The sequence below is a fragment of the Ostrea edulis genome, chromosome 1 (genome assembly GCF_947568905.1).
Source record: "Ostrea edulis chromosome 1, xbOstEdul1.1, whole genome shotgun sequence".
In the NCBI taxonomy this organism is placed as follows: Eukaryota; Metazoa; Mollusca; class Bivalvia; order Ostreida; family Ostreidae; genus Ostrea; species Ostrea edulis.
The window spans coordinates 43,848,019-43,868,435 of NC_079164.1; the positions used below are offsets into that span (position 1 = coordinate 43,848,019).

Sequence of the window (20,417 nt, forward strand, 5' to 3'; positions counted from 1 at the left end):
CCCGAAGCTTAGCGCGAGTTTTCTCTGAGTGTTTGGCATCTGCTCAGCATCGGCATCCGCCGTTACCGGGGACAAGCACCCGTCGTCCCCAGACGAAACCACGCCCGTGTCCAGAGCTCCGAAGAGACTCTATCTAAAGAAGGCCCACCAAACACCAGAGTCGCTACACTGCCACCAATTTGTAACGTGTAGCGGTCACCCAGCCAAGAGCTTACAATAGTGTTCAGTGTAGCTTTTTTGTGTCTTAGAATTAATTATTAATATGATGAAAATTTGTCATATTATTCTGTTGATATACAGCCTAGATAAGCTTCAGTACTAATTTTAAAACCTTAAAAATTGAAATTCCCGCTATCTGGAGAGGCTGCCATGATCAGTCTGATTAAAATCAAACCTCTCACTTCGCTCGATATACGGATAGTCGCTGCGTGGGACTATCCGTATATCGAGCGAAGTGAAAGGTTTGATTTTAATCAGACTGCTGCCATGATGTGGAACTTTTTCGTATTCAAGACCTCAAAATTAAAAAAAAAAATTGACGTCACACCGTCTGTTCCGGTTTTGATGAGATTCTAAGATCATTAAAGATGTACATGTGGTAGATTTTACGAATAAATAGGTTGATACCATCCTGTCAAGCAGTTGATTACATTAATGCGATGGGGAGATGTGGAAAAAGTTGTTGTTTTCGTTTCGAAATTCCTGACCCAACCAAGTCATCTGAAAAGAAAAGACTAAACTGTGGATCCATCATTTGCGTAATGACAAGTTGAGGTTCGAGACATTTGTGTAGAGAAACGTGTACCGTCTGCTTGGTCTGCGACTCGACTGAACGTCTTCGTTTCTTGATCTCTTCTTGTGAAAGAATGGACTCAAATCTATACGGCTCTAAACTTAACTGTTCGTGACTTATGTTTACACTGCTGCTGATGAAATAAACAGAAACTGATGGTGTGACGTCATAAATCAAACTTCAATGGCTGCTCTCTTAGCGGCGGGTAATTTAAAATATATGATACATTAATATTGATTTGATCGTTAAGCAAGTATTTTTGTTGTTAAAGACTGTCATTTACGGTATCAGTACGTAATACTTTATTTATAACAGCAATAATGTGGTTAGGGTTCCCATTAAGTAATGCAATTTAAATATTGAATTATTGTTTACAGTTTAAGCACAAACGAGACAAACACACACTGTCACTAAAACAAAGGAGATTCATTAAACAAAAAAGATATCCAGAAAGAGTTTTAGTAATAAAATAATCAGAAACTCCACATAAATATATACAATAATGAATCTATTTACATTGTTTCTGTTTAAGAGATATGTGCTCATACTTCTTTTCTTTACCTTTATTTGTAAATTTAAATTTTTATACACCTGTATCAATATATAAATGAACAGTATGTATGCGTGATAGCTTTGTAATTGAAAAAGTCTAAATCTACAGCATTATGATTCAATTACATGTAAGGAAAGTCTATCTAATTAGAGAAATGAGCAATAATCTTTGCAAATACAGACTTTGTTTTAGTTACTCTTACGACACCATTACTGTGTTTCACTTAAGACGTTCTCAGTTACGTCTCCATGTGAGTGAAATATTCTCGAGAGGGACGTTAAACAATATTCAATCAATCAATCAACGTTCTCAATACCCTCTTGTCCTCCCCTTTCAAATGTTATTTTCAGATGTTGGTAGGACAAACCAGACAGTGCTATTTTCTTTAACATGTAATTGAACACATTGACAAGGGGTGCAAAGATGACAAGCATTCATCTGTCCTGGATTTATAATAAATTGACTGCATGCATAACGTATTCAACACTAAAACTATACTTTAACAATCTATCACAACTGAGCTTGTAATGAACAAATAAAGATTGCAATGCCTTTACATCTTCTAAAGCAGAGAGTGCATTTCCAAAGAATCCTTCACCAAGGTTTCCAGTTGGTTTGTTTTTCGGCCTGGCAAAACTTCTCTTACGACACTCGAACTATCCACAAAACCTTTGATAGGTAATGAAATATTGCCTGTATTTAAACATGCTTTTATTAAGATGATAAAGTCAAATGCTTTTCCATTTTGGCAAACAAGCAAGGAATTTTGGAATTGTTTTAGCCACTCCACAAAATCCAACAAGAATCTTTGAATAGATTGATTGATTGTATCTTGTTTACCGTTTCTCTCGATATTTTTTCACTCATATGGAGACGTCACCAAGACTGGTGAAGGGCTTCAAATTTAGGCCTATGCTCGGCGCCTACGGCCATTGAGCAGTGAGGGTCTTTAGCGTGCCACAACTGCTGTGACACGGGACATCCGTTTTCAAGGTCATCTCCGAGGACCCGTGACATTCACACCTGATGCCGAGCGTTTGGCAATGGAACTGTAACTACCTGTTTTAATGACTAAGGTCTGTCGTGGCCGGGATTCGAACCCCGGACTTCCGCGTGCGGGACGAACGCTCTAACCGCGGCGGTCTCTTTGAATGGAGATACTATCAACTTTTCTTTTGTGATGAAACATTTCACCACTAACAACGTGTATTCCAGTCACAGATGTTGCACCAGGTTTAACGTCTATAGTAGGCAGAACATACCTGTTAAATGTTTTCTCTTCAAACATAAATGCCATCTGAATAATTGGACACATTTTCAATGTGTATTTGGTATTAATTAAACGCATGAAAAATACAAAATAATAAATTGTGTTCTGCACAAAATTCATCTATTTGGGCTGTATGTTCTTTGAATTATAGAAAAGACGATGTCATTGAAACACTAACTTCTGTATGGCAGCAAAGTTGATGACGACCAAGTTTAATGTTTTTTTTGAAAGGTCAAACAAGGTCAAAAACATTCATTATAATGACAAGAGGAACATGGGTCACATCAATCACCTGAGTTATATTGGCGCATATTTAAAGATTTTCCCCATATATATTCGCATGTAAAACTTTTATCTCTAAAGAGGACCCAACCTACCCCTGGGGGCTATAATTTTTACAAAGTTTAATCTGCACTATAATAAGAAGCTTTCATGCAAATGTAAACTTTTCTAGCCCAGTAGTTTTTAAAAAGATTTTCCCTATATATTTGAATGTAAAACTTTGATCCCATATTCTGGCCCAAACCTACCCCCCGGGGGCCATAATTTTAACAAACTTGAATCTGCACTATGACAGGCTTCCTGTCATAGTGCAGATTCAAGTTTGTTAAAATGTAAATGAAAACTTTTCTAGCCCAGCAGTTGTTGAGAACCAGATTTTCCCTAAATTTTTGTATGTAAAAATTTTGATCCCTAATTGTGGCCCCAAAATAGCCCATGGGAGCCATGATTTTAACAAACGTGAATCTGCACTATGACAGGAAGCTTTCTTGCAAATTTCAGCTTTTCTGGCCAAGTGTTTCTTGAGAAGAATTTTAAATGACCCCACCCTATTTTTGCGATTATCTTCCTTATGAAGGGGGCATGGTCCTTCAGATGAACAAACTTGAAAGCCCTGTATCCAAGGATGCATTTTGCCAAGTTGGGTTGAAATTAGCCAAGTGATTCTGGAGAGGAAGTTGAAAATGTGAAAAGTTTACAGACGAACAACGGGTGATCAGAAATGCTCATTCGAGCTTTCGGCTAAGGTGAACTAAAACACACCATTTTGCTTTTGTATATAAAACTAATGCAGCATATAAAGTATATAAAAAGAAAATTTTACTCAAACCAGTGGTTTCCAAGTCAAAATAAAGAAAGGTGTCCGTGGTTTCCAAGTCAAAATAAAGAAAGGTATTTTGGTCATTGGGGTTTACCACTCTGGGTATTGGATGTGTTTTCACGTCTGGAATGTCCTCCGTGCTTTGGTTGTCGTCGATTAAATCAACACCAGACTGATAGGTAGCACCCTCCTTAATTTCTGCAGTCGACACCTGTAATAATACATAAAATCATAATTCGAATCTGATACATGTATAGTACATGCATGAAAGGTGAAGATAATGAACAGTGATCAATTTCATAACTCCCATAAGCAATACAAAATAGATAGTTGGGCAAACACGGACCCCCTGGACACACCAGAGGTGGGATCAGGTGCCTAGGAGGAGTAAGCATCCCCTGTCGACTGGTCACACCCGCCGTGAGCCCTATATCCTGATCAGATAAACGGAGTTATCCGTAGTCAAAATCAGTGTGCTAAGAACGGCCTAACTATAATAACGTACCGGTGAAGACTTGTGAGCTATGTATCTCCCATGTACAACAACTGACGTTAAAATTTTTGCTGACCATTAGAAATATCTTAGTTTAGCATTCTAGACATTGAAAACGGAAAAGAAAATTTGAAAAATTTCAGCTCAATCATGCTCATGCCCCGCCCCCTTAAGGTATCGAACACATGAACATTCGGCTAGTCAAGAAAATATATGACCGAAAATATTCTGCTGTCTATGAAATTCAATAATTCAGAAATATCGGGATTGAAATCTTGAAAAGAGAACCACAAACGGTACATTTCAATATACGCCCGTCGGACAGTGAAATTGATAGTCGACAGGGGATGCTTACTCCTCCTAGTCACCTGATCCCACCTCTGGTGTGTCCAGGGGTCCGTGTTTGTCCAACTATCTATTTTGTATTGCTTGTGGGAGTTATGAGATTGATCACTGTTCGTAATCTTCACCTTTCATACAACACACAATCTGAATAGAAAAACCATAAAGTGGATCATGGTGCACCAATTAAGGTGAAATGTGAATTGATCATGTGTTTCTCTGTGAGGGAGGTTGAGACAAAATTTCAGCTCAATACCTGTGACCATACCGAAAAAAAATCTGGAAAACCGTTTAACCTAATTCTACCCCTGAAATGGGTCATAGTGCACCAATCCAGCTGAAATGCTAACTGCATTTGTATTCTTCCTAGAGGAAGCCTTTGACTATATAGCAGGGCAATATCTTTATCCGTAATGAAAATGCCTGGAAAACTTTCACCTATTTTCAGCCCAAACGTAGGTCAAGGATGAACCAATCCAGCTGAAATGCAAACTGAACTTGTATTCCTCCAAGAGGAAGCCTGTAAATAAATATCAGGGCAATATCTGTATCCAAAACGAAAAAATGCCCAGAAAACTGTTTGACCTACATTTAGTCCTAATGTATGTAGGTTAAGGACAAACCAATCCAGCTAAAATGCAAACTCAACTTGTATTCCTCCAAGCAATAGTCTGGGCAATATCTGTATTCTTAATGAAAAAGCCCGAAAACTGTCCTATATTTTGCCCAACTATAGGTCAAGGACGGACCAATCCAGCTGAAATGCAAACTGAACTTGTATTCCTCCAAGAGAAACCCTGTGAATAAATATCAGGGCCCGGTTTTTCGAAACTCCTCATCCAGAAATCAAAGCGGGCAGATGATCTCTCTGGGAATGATCTGTTTCAGTCTTTGTCTTAATTAAGTTGTGATGATAATTGGTGTGTCGTCGTTACTTTAAATACTACTTTAGGGGTAAGCGAATAAATTTGGCTGAAATCTTAGTTAATTGTGGGTCCACCCTGAATCTTATGCAATACTAATAATTTAAAGCAGAATTCTAACTAATGCACATGGAGGGGGTTGAATATATAGTATACTGTTTAAAAAAAAATCAAACTTTGCTTTATATTTATAGAGGTTAGACCTCATGTGATAGAAGAGTAATTAATTTTTTTTAGCTCACCAGGTTTGGTGATGTAATTTAAAATATCATTCTCAAATACCACTGAGCAAGAAAAGTCGACCAATTTACATGAAAGCTTCTTGAGTACATAATGCAGATTCCAGTAATTGTTCATATCAGATTACAGACCATGATATCTTATAACATATTATCTTCATTTATTATTGAGCCCAAAAAGGGACACTCAGGTGAGCGAGTTACAATTATTCACAAAAAAAATCCATCATAACAATTCATGTATTTTGAATGTAAAATGCTTTCACTCTACCATTGTTATTGTTATTAAACTTTTGGTCAGTGTTGTTTGTTTCCATTCTTTATATGATCATTGATTCCTACAAGAGAGTCGGTAATATAAGCATAATGAAATATTAATCTAAATATTACAGTAATATTATATAGAATATTGACTGCTTATCAACTGCTGATGAACTGCTTGAAAATAGCCAAATCAACTGCTAAGGAGAAGTACTTATCAACTGGCAATTCTTTGAAAACTGTATATTATTGAGTGTAAATGAATTGCCCTTAGCAATACAGAGAATGGCTATAGATATTGTTTAACAACTGCTAATATTGTCATGGTTAACTGTTAACGTTAAGAAACAGCTTAATAACTGCCTTTAACTATGGGTAAGAATACAGGTATAAAGACCTATGTGACAGATCTGACATTTTCTCTACAATTTTCCCCTCTTGTACAATGTTCTCTAATACACGGGAGTTGACCTTACATAAGTTAACTCTAAAACAGTCATGGTAATAAAACTCATCATTTTCTGTTATTAGAAACAATATAGAATGACAGTGAACTATATGTAATATGATATATATTCAGTAATGTTTTGTATGTCCTTAAGCTCTAGTGAAATAGTGTTGTGTCACATAATCCCTTATCCCTTTTCCATCTTGCTGCCCCTGGTAAGGAATCAGCTGGGGCTGATAATCTTCTTCGTCTTGGTCCTCCTCATCTGGCTCACCAAGGCTGATGCAAATGTTGTGCAAAACAGCGCATGCAATTACTATTTTGCATACTCTGTGGGTTTCATGCGAATCTGAAATAGCAACATGACAGCGTATTTTAGAGAGTTTGATCAAGGTCATACTAAAATTCTAATGTTGATAGCACATTCTCATTTGTACATGTACATGTGACTCACTTCTGAGTGAAGGACATGAAACCTTCTTTTGAGGCGTCCAAAAGCTCTTTTAATCTGACTTCTTGTTTGAGCATGAACTCTGTTGAAACGCTCCTGTGCATCATTCTGAGGGTTGGGGTAAGGGGTCAATAAGAAAGGGCGACAGGCATATCCACTGTCCCCAAGGAGAACACCGTTCTCAAAACTCCCACTGTCTCCCTCCTCCATATGTCCTAATCTGTGAATATATTATGGTTTAAACATATATGAATTTATCTATCATTTAAATCTTCACTCTAAAAGGAATACTAAGCATAAATTTTGTGTTATTTTGCTCAGTCCATCCAGATATTTTTTTTTTCTAAATGAATGAGTACTCTTGAAATAGTAATAACACTAGTCTCTTTGCAAGAGTACATGGTGCAGAAACATTAATTATGATAGATAAATGATACCGGATGGGCTGAGATTTTGGCTTGACCATTTCACACTTGCATATAGGCCATATTGAACAATCTTAACTTTACCTGGGATGTTCTAAAAATGTGAGCATCATGCACAGATCCAGGCCAAGAAGCATTAACATTTGTAAACCTTCCTGTAACAAAAATATTCATAATGTTGTAAATTCCTTCATATTTGCTTGTATTACATTTGTAATGAAACAGCATTTCATGAACAGAATACAGAATTAACAATGGGTTATTTTAATGTCTGCTCACATATACAAGTAACTATATGAATTCAAATATATATATGCCAAAAGGTTGAAAATAGCTTAATTATGTGTGTGTGGGTATAGTGTATGGTGATTAGGATATTAAGTAAATTATTATAGTGGTGAAATGTGTTCTACAATAATTCACAACGTTTCACAAAGTACATAAATAACTCATCATCCAGCCCAAATGGACCTGTGTGTGTGTGTGTGTGTGGTGACTCTCACTTTGAATCAACATATGTTTTACAATGTCTATAGATATGAGAGGAGATAACAATTTCAAGAACTGTCATGCAGTTATTGTGAATATGGTGCATATGTATGAGTTTAAGTTTGATTTATCCTTGCCAAATCCTAGGATCCCAATACTTAGAAAAGTTATTACCAGTATGTCTTAAATATCATAACTTAAACTCAGGTGACCTATTGCAATCGGTTGTCGTCCGTCGTCGTGCGTTAACAATTGAACATTTTTAACTTCTCCTTAATAACTACCATTCCAATTCATTTGAAATTTGGTATGAAGCATCATTGGAACAAGGGGGACATTAATTGTGATTTAGGGGACTCCAGCACCCCTGGGGCCTGGCATAAACTACCCAAAATTGACAAATTTTCTAAAATCTTCTTCTCAAGAACCGCATACGTGTAAGGAATAGAACGGGAATTTTTTTTTCTAGACTTCTGAGACCGTGGAAAGTAGTGATACCTTTTCACTAATATTCAGGTGACCGATAAGGCCTGTGGGCCTCCTGTTATAAATGTAATATGATAAATGTTTGATTTTAATTTTTCTTGTATTTATATGATATGTATACAGTGTTTTCCATTCATTTCATTTGAACAGGCCCATTTAGAATTGTAACAGGCCGGGGGGGGGGGTATGGAAATTTTGGAAAATTAGACGCAAAATCCTGCATTCTGAGGCATTTCAGCCGGCAAAATGACCCTTGTTCATATGCCACTTTTTAACCTACAATTTTAAATATATACCAAAGAGTTGAACATTTTTACCTCAGACAAGTTAGTCACAGTGGTGTTAAATACACACCTTTACGATGTTTTGACTGGAAGAAATCATGTAATGTATTCGTTCGACGCTTCATTATTTTTCACTGCCATGTGCTTCTCACGCGCAAGGTGAGAGTTTAAAATATCGTCCAATCAAAATCGCCGTTTCAAAAAGCTCTCGATAAAAACATAAACAAGGAAGAAATATGAAAGATATTTATAGCCAACCAATTGCTACCGCATACATTCTTTGCAAAGATCGATCGTGTAAATCAACATCACTGAAATTGACAACATATTATTTTTTGATTTTTTATATTTCAACCGGCCAGAAAATCGTTTGAAACGGTCAATTTGGCCGACGGCCGGTTCTTAGGGAAAACACTGTGTATAGATTACATATACATAAAATTCTATTGCTGTAAACATTACAGGAAAAAATTATTTTTGGATTGACTAAAATACAAAACACATCTTAACAAGGGCAATAAATCTTTCTCTTTCTTATATCGTTGATAATAAAATAAAAAAAACTGCATTCGTTCATTAAGTTAGATCTACATATCACTCAATTTTAACTGCTATGTATTGCTTGTAGGAGTTATGAGATTGATCACTGTTCGTTATCTTCACCTTGCATGTATAGGTTTATATTCAAAAGTATATCTCGTTGCCGTAGGATGGAGAAGAAAATGTATATGCTAACACACACAAAAATAAAACCCCTAACTTTTTTAATGATGAAGGGTTCCTAAGGTCAAGGCTAAACATTTACCATCATAATCGCAGACTGCTTGCACGTTTATGCTGTGAAACCTCTTTCTATTAACATAGGCGTTTTCGTCTGAGTTAGGCGCAATCATTCTGACATGGGTTCCATCGATACAGCCGATAACACTGGGAAAGCCGGTCTGCTGGTAAAAGCCGGCCTTTATTGATGCCCTACCCATGCTTGTTGTCCATGTTATAAACTGTCCTGCCCGATTGACAAGGGCATCAGTGACATCTTTCACAGCCTTAGAGACTGTGCTCTTCTCAAATCCTTCAGAGTGTATCAAAGGTACGAATATTAAAGCTTTTGTAAAATCATTTAATCATACTTATTTAACACGACACAAGTTTCCGATTCCCACGTAGCGAAAACCACGCAAAATGGTTTAATTACAATGTATATTTCTAAAGTTTTGAAAAATAATATAAACGTACCTAATGTGTCCCCAATTACTTGCAAGAAACTACCGCTGGCATAGAATCTCAGCGCAATCAGAATTTGTTGCACTACGGTCAGGACATGGCTTCGCTTGGTTGACCTCTCCAAGTCGAATGTCAACAGATTTGTTAAAAATTCGACCCCTCCTCGGCTGAAACGGTAGCACTTTCTTAATTCTTCGTCTGACCAATCCTTTAGTGGGTCAACTGATGCTCTGTATCGCCTCTTCTTTGTCTGAGGTGGACGCAGAGATAACCGAGCGGCCATATTTAATATGTGTATTAACCACTGTGTTAACTTTTAACACAGGTACTGAAGGTGGATTAAAGTTAACACAGAGTTAACGCAGTGTTAATGCAAACTCGCTTTTGAAAAACAGTTAATCACATGGTTAACTTTAACACAGAAGTTAACACTGTGTTAAAGTTAACCAGCTTTCGAAAAACCGGGCCCAGGGCTTTATCTGTATCTGCAATGAAAAAAGGGTCGGAAAACTGTTTGACCTATTTTAGCCCAAAGGTAGGTCAAGGGTGGACCAATCCACCTGAAATGCAAACTGAACTGGTATTCCTCCAAGAGGAAACATGTGATTAAATTTCAGCGCAATATCTGTATATTCGTAATGCAATCAAGCCCAGGGAAACTGTTGTACCTATTGTAGTCCAAAAGTAGGTCAAGGATTGACCAATCCAGCTGAAATACAAACTGAATTTGTATTCCTCCAAGAGGAAGCCTGTGACTAAATTTCAGATCAATATTTGTACTCATAATGAAACAAGAGGCTCATGGGCCATATCGCTCGCCTGCGTCACCTTGGTCTATATCTAAAGATTTTCCATATATATTCGCACGTACAAATTTGGTCCCTACTGTGGCCCCACCCCACCCCAGTTCGCCATGATTTTTACAAACTTGAATCTGCGCTATATCAGGAAGCTTTCAAGTAAACATAAACTTCTTTGGTCCAATGAATCTTGAGAAGACCGGCAGTGGTGACGTCTCCATATGAGTGAAATATTCTCGAGAGGGACGTTAAACAATATTCAATCAATCAATTAAAACTTTTCTCTAAATATTAGTATGTAAACCTTTGATCCCCTATTGTGGCCCCATCCTACCCCTCTTGTCATGATTTTAAGAAACTTCAATCTGCACTATGTCAGGAAGCTTTCATGTAAAGTTTCCTGTCCCAGTGATTCTTCATTAGAAGATTGTTAATGATTTTCTCGATCTATTTGTATGTCAAACTATGATCCCCTATTGTGGTCCCATCCTATCCCCGGGGCCATAATTTTTCTTCACTATGTCCGGAAATTTTTCTTACCCAGTGATGCTTGAACAGATTTTTAAATATTTACCTATATATTTCTAAGTAAAACTTTGATCCCCTTTTGTGGTCCCATCCTACCTCAGGAGTCATTATTTTCGCGAACTTGAATCTGCACTATGTCAGGAAGCTTTCATGTGAATTTCAGCTTCTCTGGCGCAGTAGTTCTTGAGAAGAATTTTAGATGAACCCAACCTATTTTTACATTTTTGTAATTATCTCCCTTTTAAAGGAGGCATGGCCCTTCATTTAAACAAACTTGAAATTCCTTTACCCAAGGTTGTGTTGTGCCAAGTTTGGTTTAAATTGGCCCAGTGGTTCTGAAGAAGAAGATGAAAATGTTAAAAGTTTACACCGATGACGGACAAATTTTTATCAGAAAAGCTCACTTGTGTCTTCAGCTCATTTGAGCTTAAATTTGTTTTTTAAAAAGCCCGCAAAACTTTTTTACCTACATTTAGTCCTAATATAGGTTACGGACGGACAGGCCAATCTAGCTGAAATGCAAACTGAACTTGTATTCCCCAGAGAGGAAGCTTATGCCATGTTTAAATTTCAGGGCAATATCTGTATCTGTAACGAAAGAAGTCCGGAAAACTGTTTAACCCACTTAAAGCCCTAAAGTAGGTCAAGGACGGACCAATCCAGCTGAAATGCAAACTCACTCTAACTCTTCTTGGGGGAGAAATTGTGACCAAATTTCAAAGTCGTATATGTATCTGTCATGGGGAAAAGTCCGGAAAACATGACATCGGACGGACGAACAGACAGTCAGACAGACGCACGAACAGCGCCATAACATAATACGTTCCATCCAATGACGGGTGTATAAAAATGCGATATCGATATACTTTTTTCTTTTTAAGTCACCTGAGTAAACTCAGGTGACCTATTGCAATTGGTTGTCGTGCGTTAACAATTGAACATTTTTAACTTTTCTTCTTAATAACTACCATTCCAATTCTTTTCAAATTTGGTATGAAGCATCATTAGGACAAGGGGGACATCAATTGTAAATTTCAGGATTTAATCACCCCTAGGGGCGGGGCAACAACTGCCCAAAATTTACCAATTTTCTTCTGTAGAATCGCACACGTGTAAGAAAAACTAAATGCATAGTGATGTAGAGCAGGAATGCCTCTACCAAAATTGTAAATTTCATGATCCCCGGGGTAGGGGTTCTGACCCCAGGGTGGGACCAAACTTTGTATATAGTTTTTATGTGTAAAACACTTAAATAACATCTTCTTTAGTGCTGTTGATACTAAATAGAAACTGAATAGATATTTAGAAAGAACAGGTAGTCTTTTACCAAAAATGTAAATTTGATGATCCCAGGGGTAGGGAATTTGGTATCGGGATGGGGCCAAAATGGTCAGTAATTAAATGTCTGAACAATAGACATTTTTAATTTCTTCTTAATAACTATCATTCCAATTCTTTTCAAATTTGGTATGAAACATATTTGGAACAAGGGGAATATAATTTGTAAATTTTGGGGATTCCTGCACCCCTGGGACCTAGGGGCGGGGTAAAAACTAAACAAAAATTGACGAATTTTCAAAACTCTTCTTCTCTAGAAACGCACACATGTAACAAAAACTAAATGCATAGTGATGTAGAGCATGGGACCAAACTTAGTATATAGTATTTATGTGTAAGTTTGCTGATATTGTATAAAATCTAAATGCATGCTTAAGAATAGCAGAAAAGAATGCACAAAAATGGTGAATTTCACAACCCAGGGTTATGACTCTATGATTGGTCCAAATAGTCATATGTTTTGATGTTTTAATGTTAATACACCTATTATTTAAAGCCCTTCATCAGTGTATGCACTTTTGAGGGCAGTGAAGTTTTAAGAACACATCTTGCTTTATACTGTTGCTGAACATTAGAATTGAGCTTAGATATTCAGAACAAGAATTTTTTTTCTAGATTTCATAGCCCTTGGGAGTAGTGATAATTTTTCACTAGTATTCAGGTGACCGATAAGGCCTGTGGGCCTCTTGTTTAATCTTATATCTTATCCTGGACGAGCAGCCAATTCTGTTATGGGTCAGAATTACCCCTGATAATACAGCAGCAGAATTTACTAACAAAGGCAATCAAACAATGAATAAGATTTATTTACAATAATTATTAATGATTGAAAGAAAATTTTAACAATAGCAAAATACTAACTCACGGTAGTTGAATAATAGATATCAAAATCCGTGCCGAACTTAATATACACACAAAATAGTAAATTCCAAAATCCTAGTTCTCAGTTATAATCCAAAAAGTGCTTGTCTAACCAGAGCTTTTCTAAATCAGAATTTTTAATTGTATTTATAATAAGAGAATTTTCTTGTACAATCTCGAAAGAAAATGATGCAACCATTACGTCATCTTTCTACTAAAGAAAGTACATATGAGCTCTAGAATAATCTATGTCACACGTATCAATGAAGTGCAAGTAGTACACAACAAAAAATAAACACGAAGCTCTAGAACAATCTAAGTCACGGGTGTCAATGGAGTGCAAGTAGTACACAACACGATACAGTGTTTCACAAGTTACAAATCGTAGTAAAACGGTCACAAATTGTAAGTCTAGGACTTAGATGTTTAGCAAAACATACGTCAGCTATATAATATACTGTTACCATGACAATATACTACATGTATAATGTTGTCTGATGTCTCCTATAGTTACCTTGACTACTACACGTAACATGTATGTCTTTGACGATGTATATACTGTATGACTACTGCATGCAACATGTATGGATATCTCTATTACAGTTACTATGACTACTACATTTAACATGAACGAGTGAAGATAACGAACGGTGATCAATCTCATAAATCCTATAAAAGTTACAAAATTAAAAGCACAATCACAGGTTCCTGGACATACCAGAGTGGGATCAGGTACCTAAGAGGAGTAAGCATTCCCTGTCGATCGGTCACACCCGCCGTAAGCCCTTTATCTTGCTCAGGTAAACGGAGTAATCCGTGGGTAAAATCAATATGTTAAGAGCAGCCTAACAATTGGCGTGGAACATAGAAAACAAACATGATGATGTCTAATACAGCAGTGTTTGAAACAACCGACCGACCGAGACCCATAAATTTTGGCACGGGCGAAGAAATTTCTTGGTATAGACGCCCTACCGGACGTGTTAAAGTTTCCGCAAAATAAAATTTAGATGAATCATTAAATTCATTATCGTACCGGTAACAAAGTAAACATACCTCGTCAATATAGTACTTACGGATTTCGCGCTTCTGCGCATAAAGTTGTATATGTGCCCCGAATGAAACTGTCGTACGTACATATATACATGTACAACAAAATAAAAGAACATCTGCACGATTTTGTTAAATCGTTAAAGATTGAGGAAATGGGAAGAAAAACATATGTACACGAATTATACACATAGCAAATCTGTCGTCTTAACCTCTATATCGGAATCACTAAATATTGGCATATTATACGATGATTCATTGCTTATATATAAATAATATAAAGGAAAAAGTATGAAACCTCAAGTAAAATGAACTTATCTATTTCTTCTTTGATTCACATTTTCCATATTCGAGGCTTCGCCTCGCCCAATAAGGATTTTCATTTCACACCCTGGATGACTCCGTATTACGTCCCAAACTGACTGTATAATTAATAATATTTTTATCTTAACTCTCGCCTGGGCCCACTTGAATAATAAACAGACACCGTGTATATAAGACTCTTGCTAGTACTTGGTAGATTCTGAAGGGTGTGATAAAATTTCAGATACACACTGGCCAGTATTTGTACTATATGAGAATGGATTTTAAATATACATTGACGTACAGTTCTTTATAATAAACCCATGTTGATCCACAGGCCTTGGGGCATGTGTCATTCAACCCCAACTCCATCTTATCTCTTTTTTCTGATCTGGGATCACCACACATATATTTTCTTTTTACTTATGTTTTTGTAAATATACATTAAAGATTTTCGTCTCTGTTATGTATTAGTAAGAGTCTCGTTATTAGTAAATTCTATTTTTTTTAAAATATACAAATCACTGAAATTTGATTTCTGCTAATTAAAATTTGTAACAGAGACGAAAAATACATTTTAGATCATCCTTAATGTATATTTACAATTCATAAGCAAGAAAAAAGTGTATAGATCCCAGATCAGAAAGGTTAGGGAGCGTGTTGCATGATCCATGCCCCAAATGCCTATGTATATATTAAAATACCCCTATTGTAACCCCACCATGTGCGACTTCTGGTGAAATATCGAGCCCGAAACATACGAATTACAATTAAGTGATAAATTTTCTTTAGAAAAATTGTGACGCGCGGGTACGCCGAATACAACAAGCCAGCCAAGTCGACCTTTACAGTAAAAATCGAAGTCGCGACTGATCAGAACCAGAAATTACGGTTACCCACAGGCGTTTTTCAGAAAAGGTTGATTTTTAAATCCATATGCATTAGTATGAAACGGTGGATTGTGATGATGAGTCCCATTTTTCGGGAATTTCTAGTTCATATAAATTAACCTTTAACAAACTGGTGGCCTCCTCAGAATGTCATTATATTCTCTCAACCAATTCGATACGCTAGAGCTTGTTCTGCGTATGGTCAGTTTTTAAATCGAGGCAAGCTACTGACAAACAAGTTGATGGTACTGGGGTTTCAACAGTTTATATTGAAGTCAGCATTCCGCAAATTCTATGGTAGCTATAACGATCTAGTTCGTCACTGCAACCTATCATTGGGTCAAATGCTGTCTGACGTGTTCCATACCGATTGATAGGCTATTCTTGGCACACTGATTTTGACTACGAATAACTCCGTATACCTGATTAGGATATAGGGGTCAAGGCTGGTGTGACCGGTCGACAGGGGATTCTTACTCCTCCTAGGCACGTGATCACACCTCTGGTGTGTCCAGGGGTCCATGTTTGCCCAACTATCTATTTCGTATTGCTTATGCAAGGTGAAGATAACGAACAGTGATCAATCTCATAACTCCTACAAGCAATACAAAGTAGATAGGAGTTATGAGATTGATCACTGTTCGTTATCTTCGCCTTTCATTCAATACCTTCCGTTCCCATCCGCATTTTAGCAACACCCAGAATTTGTGAAATATCACCTGATTTTAAAACAAAATACAAATTAATGATTATGATACGCGAATATTAAAAAAATTATATGAAACACAATAACCCCAACTAAAATCTTTTCTAACCTTTTACCCAGATAAATTACTGAAGTTTTAAATTTGAGTTACAGATTATCATTTCGCGGTAAGCCACATTTCCCAATAATATTATGTTTGTCAGCATGTTGTTTCACGCTCCATTTGAGAATGTTTTAGACATATAGAGACGTCATCAGCTTTAGGTAATATACCACAAATTCTAACCTATACAATCCCGTAAGGATCCAGGTTAGAATAGGTCCTCAGTATCCCTTGCTTGTCGTAAGAGGCGACTAAATGAGGTGGTCCTTCGGATGAAACCGCAAAAACCGAGGCCCCGTGTCACAGCAAGTGTGTCACGATAAAGAACCCTCCTGTTCAAAGGCCGTAAGCGACAAACATTGGTCCAACTTTTGCAACCCTTCACCGGCAATAGTGAAGTCTTCTTTAAGCGTGAAACAGGACCTTTGTCATAAATAGTCGTGTAAATTAGAACCTTTAAGGATACAGTATAATGAACTAATTATTGGACAGGGTCCATGTAATTGAACAAATAAAGGAATATTGATTGATTAAATATTGTTTAACGTCCCTCTCGAGAATCTTTCACTCATATGGAGACGTCACCACTGCCGGTGACGGGCCGCAAAATTTAGGCCTATGCTCGGCGCTTTTGGCCTTTGAGCAGCGAGGGATCTTTATCGTCCCACACCTGCTGTGACACGGGACCTCGGTTTTTGCGGTCTCATCCGAAGGACCGCCCCATTTAGTCGCCTCTTACGACAAGCAAGGGGTACTGAGAACTAATTCTAACCCGGATCCCCACGGGAAATGAAGGAATATCTCCCAATGACCATTTGTTATTTATTATAATATAGTTTGAGTTCCAAATGATACAAAAATAAACACACCAAGACAGCCATTCAAAAATATATGGGTGTGCAGAAAGAAAGCTGTGTCAATCAATTCATAAAGGAAATATGACACCCATGCTAACCCTGCGATAATGGACACTATGAAGTATACCTTAAGACGTTTGTTATGTTGAGGATTTAAAACGACACTGTGTCGTTTGAGACAAGTCATTGCTCCGTATAGAAAACTATTTATAATCACTACCAGGACCACGGGCAGCAGTAACGTGAAAGTCTTCAGAAGACCATCAGCAACAAAGCAGGTAGTTCTGGAGTAGCCCACACTGGAACCATCGCTTAAATGATAACTGATCTGTACATGTATTGTTACTATCACTGCACACAATGTCAAACTGATTATAAGATATGTCATGAATTTCAGTATGTTTGCTACGAGAAATGGTTTTCAAACCCGTATATTTCGTAAAGAATAGCTCAAGACAAGATATGCACATCCAGCATACGACCATCAGCCATAGGCAATGAGACAATATTCCAAACAACATGCACAGTGGATAATGATTATTAAGGAACCTGGAGACAGTGTTAAATGTATTGGTCATGAAAAGAGACAAAAACAGTGTTAGGGTTATCATCTTCTGTAGATTTGCGGTCTCGTGGGTCTTCACTGAAACTATGAAAGCAAGAAAGCAACCAAGAGAAGAGGCATATAACCAAGAAATCAGTTTCCTGTAAATATGTGTCACTTAATATTCGTGTCTTATTATCAACTATTTCCAGGTAAAGGTCTAAGCAAATAGCTACATCATTTTGTTCGTCAATTTCAGCAAGGTAACTTTTGAAACAGACATTATATTCAAGAATACAAATCTCAAAATCACTGTAATTTAAATGATAAATCATAGGAAGATAAACTTTTGGACAGTGTTGCCAGTGTGCTACCTTACTAAAAGAATACCGGGGAAAACAAAGAATAATGTATAGCACGATCAAAGCGAAAGGTATCTTGGAACAATCTAACAATTTTGTTAAAGTCATTGAACCTTATTCGGTGTTTCGAATCATTGGTGCCACTTCTGATGATGTCACTAAGGAATGTTGTCAAATAATTAGACACAACCATTATATTTTCAGCTCTACGGTGACGAAACGCGGAGACAACGGGAATACATAATACATTAGATCGTGTAAGGAAAGGTTGAGCATATTTCACGACTACTTGCTCCACGCGCATCTCGTAGCTGAAAATGGCGACGTTACATATCGCAAAACTCCCAAGGAAACCTACAGAAATGTCTTTAGTTATTGTGCGTTGACATTTTGATCCTATTTGGACGTACTGAGAATTACAATGGATAGGTAGACATCTTTTCTGAAAAGGAAATTGAAAAAAACAATTAAATAAACGAACACTAATTTTCATGGGAATCTAAGTCTCTTGGTACATGCGCGAGCATATTAGTATATTACCAATGAATTCATGTCATACACAGTACATAAAGGTGAGTTACAACAAAATAATTAAACACGTTACGAGACATCTTTTCTCAGTCACGACATGATGACATTACCACACATACCCCAAATAATTGTTTTTCGAAACGAACAACTACCGTTGAGATAGTAAACTAAAAGTTTTAGGAGTAAAAAAGCAGCGTGGAGTCTCTTATTCATTGATCAGTTAATACGTAGAACATGTAAAGTTATTTTACTACGACTACACTTGGTTATTACGTTGCATACATCGGTACTTGATTTTAACTTATCTATAAATTAAACATTATTATCATAAACAAAACGTTGAAGATAACGAATAGACTAGTGTTCAATCTCATAACTCATACATGTATAAAGAATACATTATTAAGAGTTGGGCAAACACGGACCTCTGGACATACTAGAGGTGGGATCAGGAGTAAACATTTTCTGTCGACCGGGCACACCCTCTGTGAGCCTGATATCTTGATCAGATAAATGGAGCAATCCGTAGTCAAACACAGTGTGTAAAGAACGGCCTAACACTTGGTATGAAACACATCAGACAGCATTTGACCCAGTGAAAGGTTGTATTGGCAAATTATATCGTTATAACGGCCATCGAATTTGTGAAATGCAACGTGTTTGTCAGTAGCTTGTCTCTATTTAAAAATGATCATACGCAGAACAAGCTCATGTGTATCGAATTGGTTGAGAGACATAAACACTATATGCAGGTGATAATTAATGGAATATTGCTACATAAATATGGGAAGTTGACGATGTGAAGTCGAAATCACCCCGTTTGTCATGACCTTGTGTTGTTAGTTTGCCGTTAACATATATGATCAATGAAATATATTGGTACGAAGCAGATCTGAAAGACAAGTAAATTTATTTCGAGTTCACTGGGATATACACAACAATTTACCAAGATCATGTTACACATTAAATTCAAGATAACGAAATAGTGAAGAAAATGCAAAGAAATATATTTGAAAGGACAACAGACGGAGTTTTGCCTGTATTAATTATTCCCTTGAAATGGGAGTATAGATACCAGGGGTTAGAGTTACGTACCAGAATCGGACTGTACACCTCTTCAGGACGGCATTCCTTGTCAATTGTGTAATCAGACAGTATTTCAAGTGCTTCAAAGTTCATCGATGAAAAGGATATTCCAAAAGTTTCGCTAGAATACAACGAAATTTGTTCATTCCCCAAATAAGCATTGCCTGCAACATGTAGTGTGAGGTCAGGCTCATATGCATTGCACAAACCGCAGTATATGTTTTATATAAATATTCACATGGAACACGATAGGGAACTCTTTGGGGCAATTTCTCACATGCCCAAAGTAATCGTTCATCGTGCATCTTCCACAATCCAGTTATATTGCATTTTGATACGGTAGGTTTCTGACACACAAACGTTTCATGTAAAAATAGTGGAGGAATATAAACTATCATCATTCTCTTTTCGTAAGCAGCAAAGAACGGACCATTTTCCATTGCTTTTCTATCATCCATGTCTTTCATGGTTATTCTTTTCCACGGAAACTGTTCAGTTCGCAATTCTCCAAAGCACTCTGCACAAATAATACTTATTTTGGTAAGTGTCATTTGATCTGGTCGAAATTACAGGTGTAAATAATTCTTCCTGTTTCCGCTGTTCAGCTGGTAAGAATCTTTTGCATTTTCGTCATAATGTATTTTTAGGATATCCATCGGGACAATTTGCTACCAT

At 36.9% G+C, this 20,417-nt stretch overlaps 1 pseudogene; it reads right to left on the bottom strand.

Moving 5' to 3' along the window:
- Positions 1-6,573: 6,573 nt before the first annotated feature.
- LOC125649306 (putative nuclease HARBI1) lies at positions 6,574-10,066 on the bottom strand (annotated as a pseudogene).
- Positions 10,067-20,417: the final 10,351 nt, after the last annotated feature.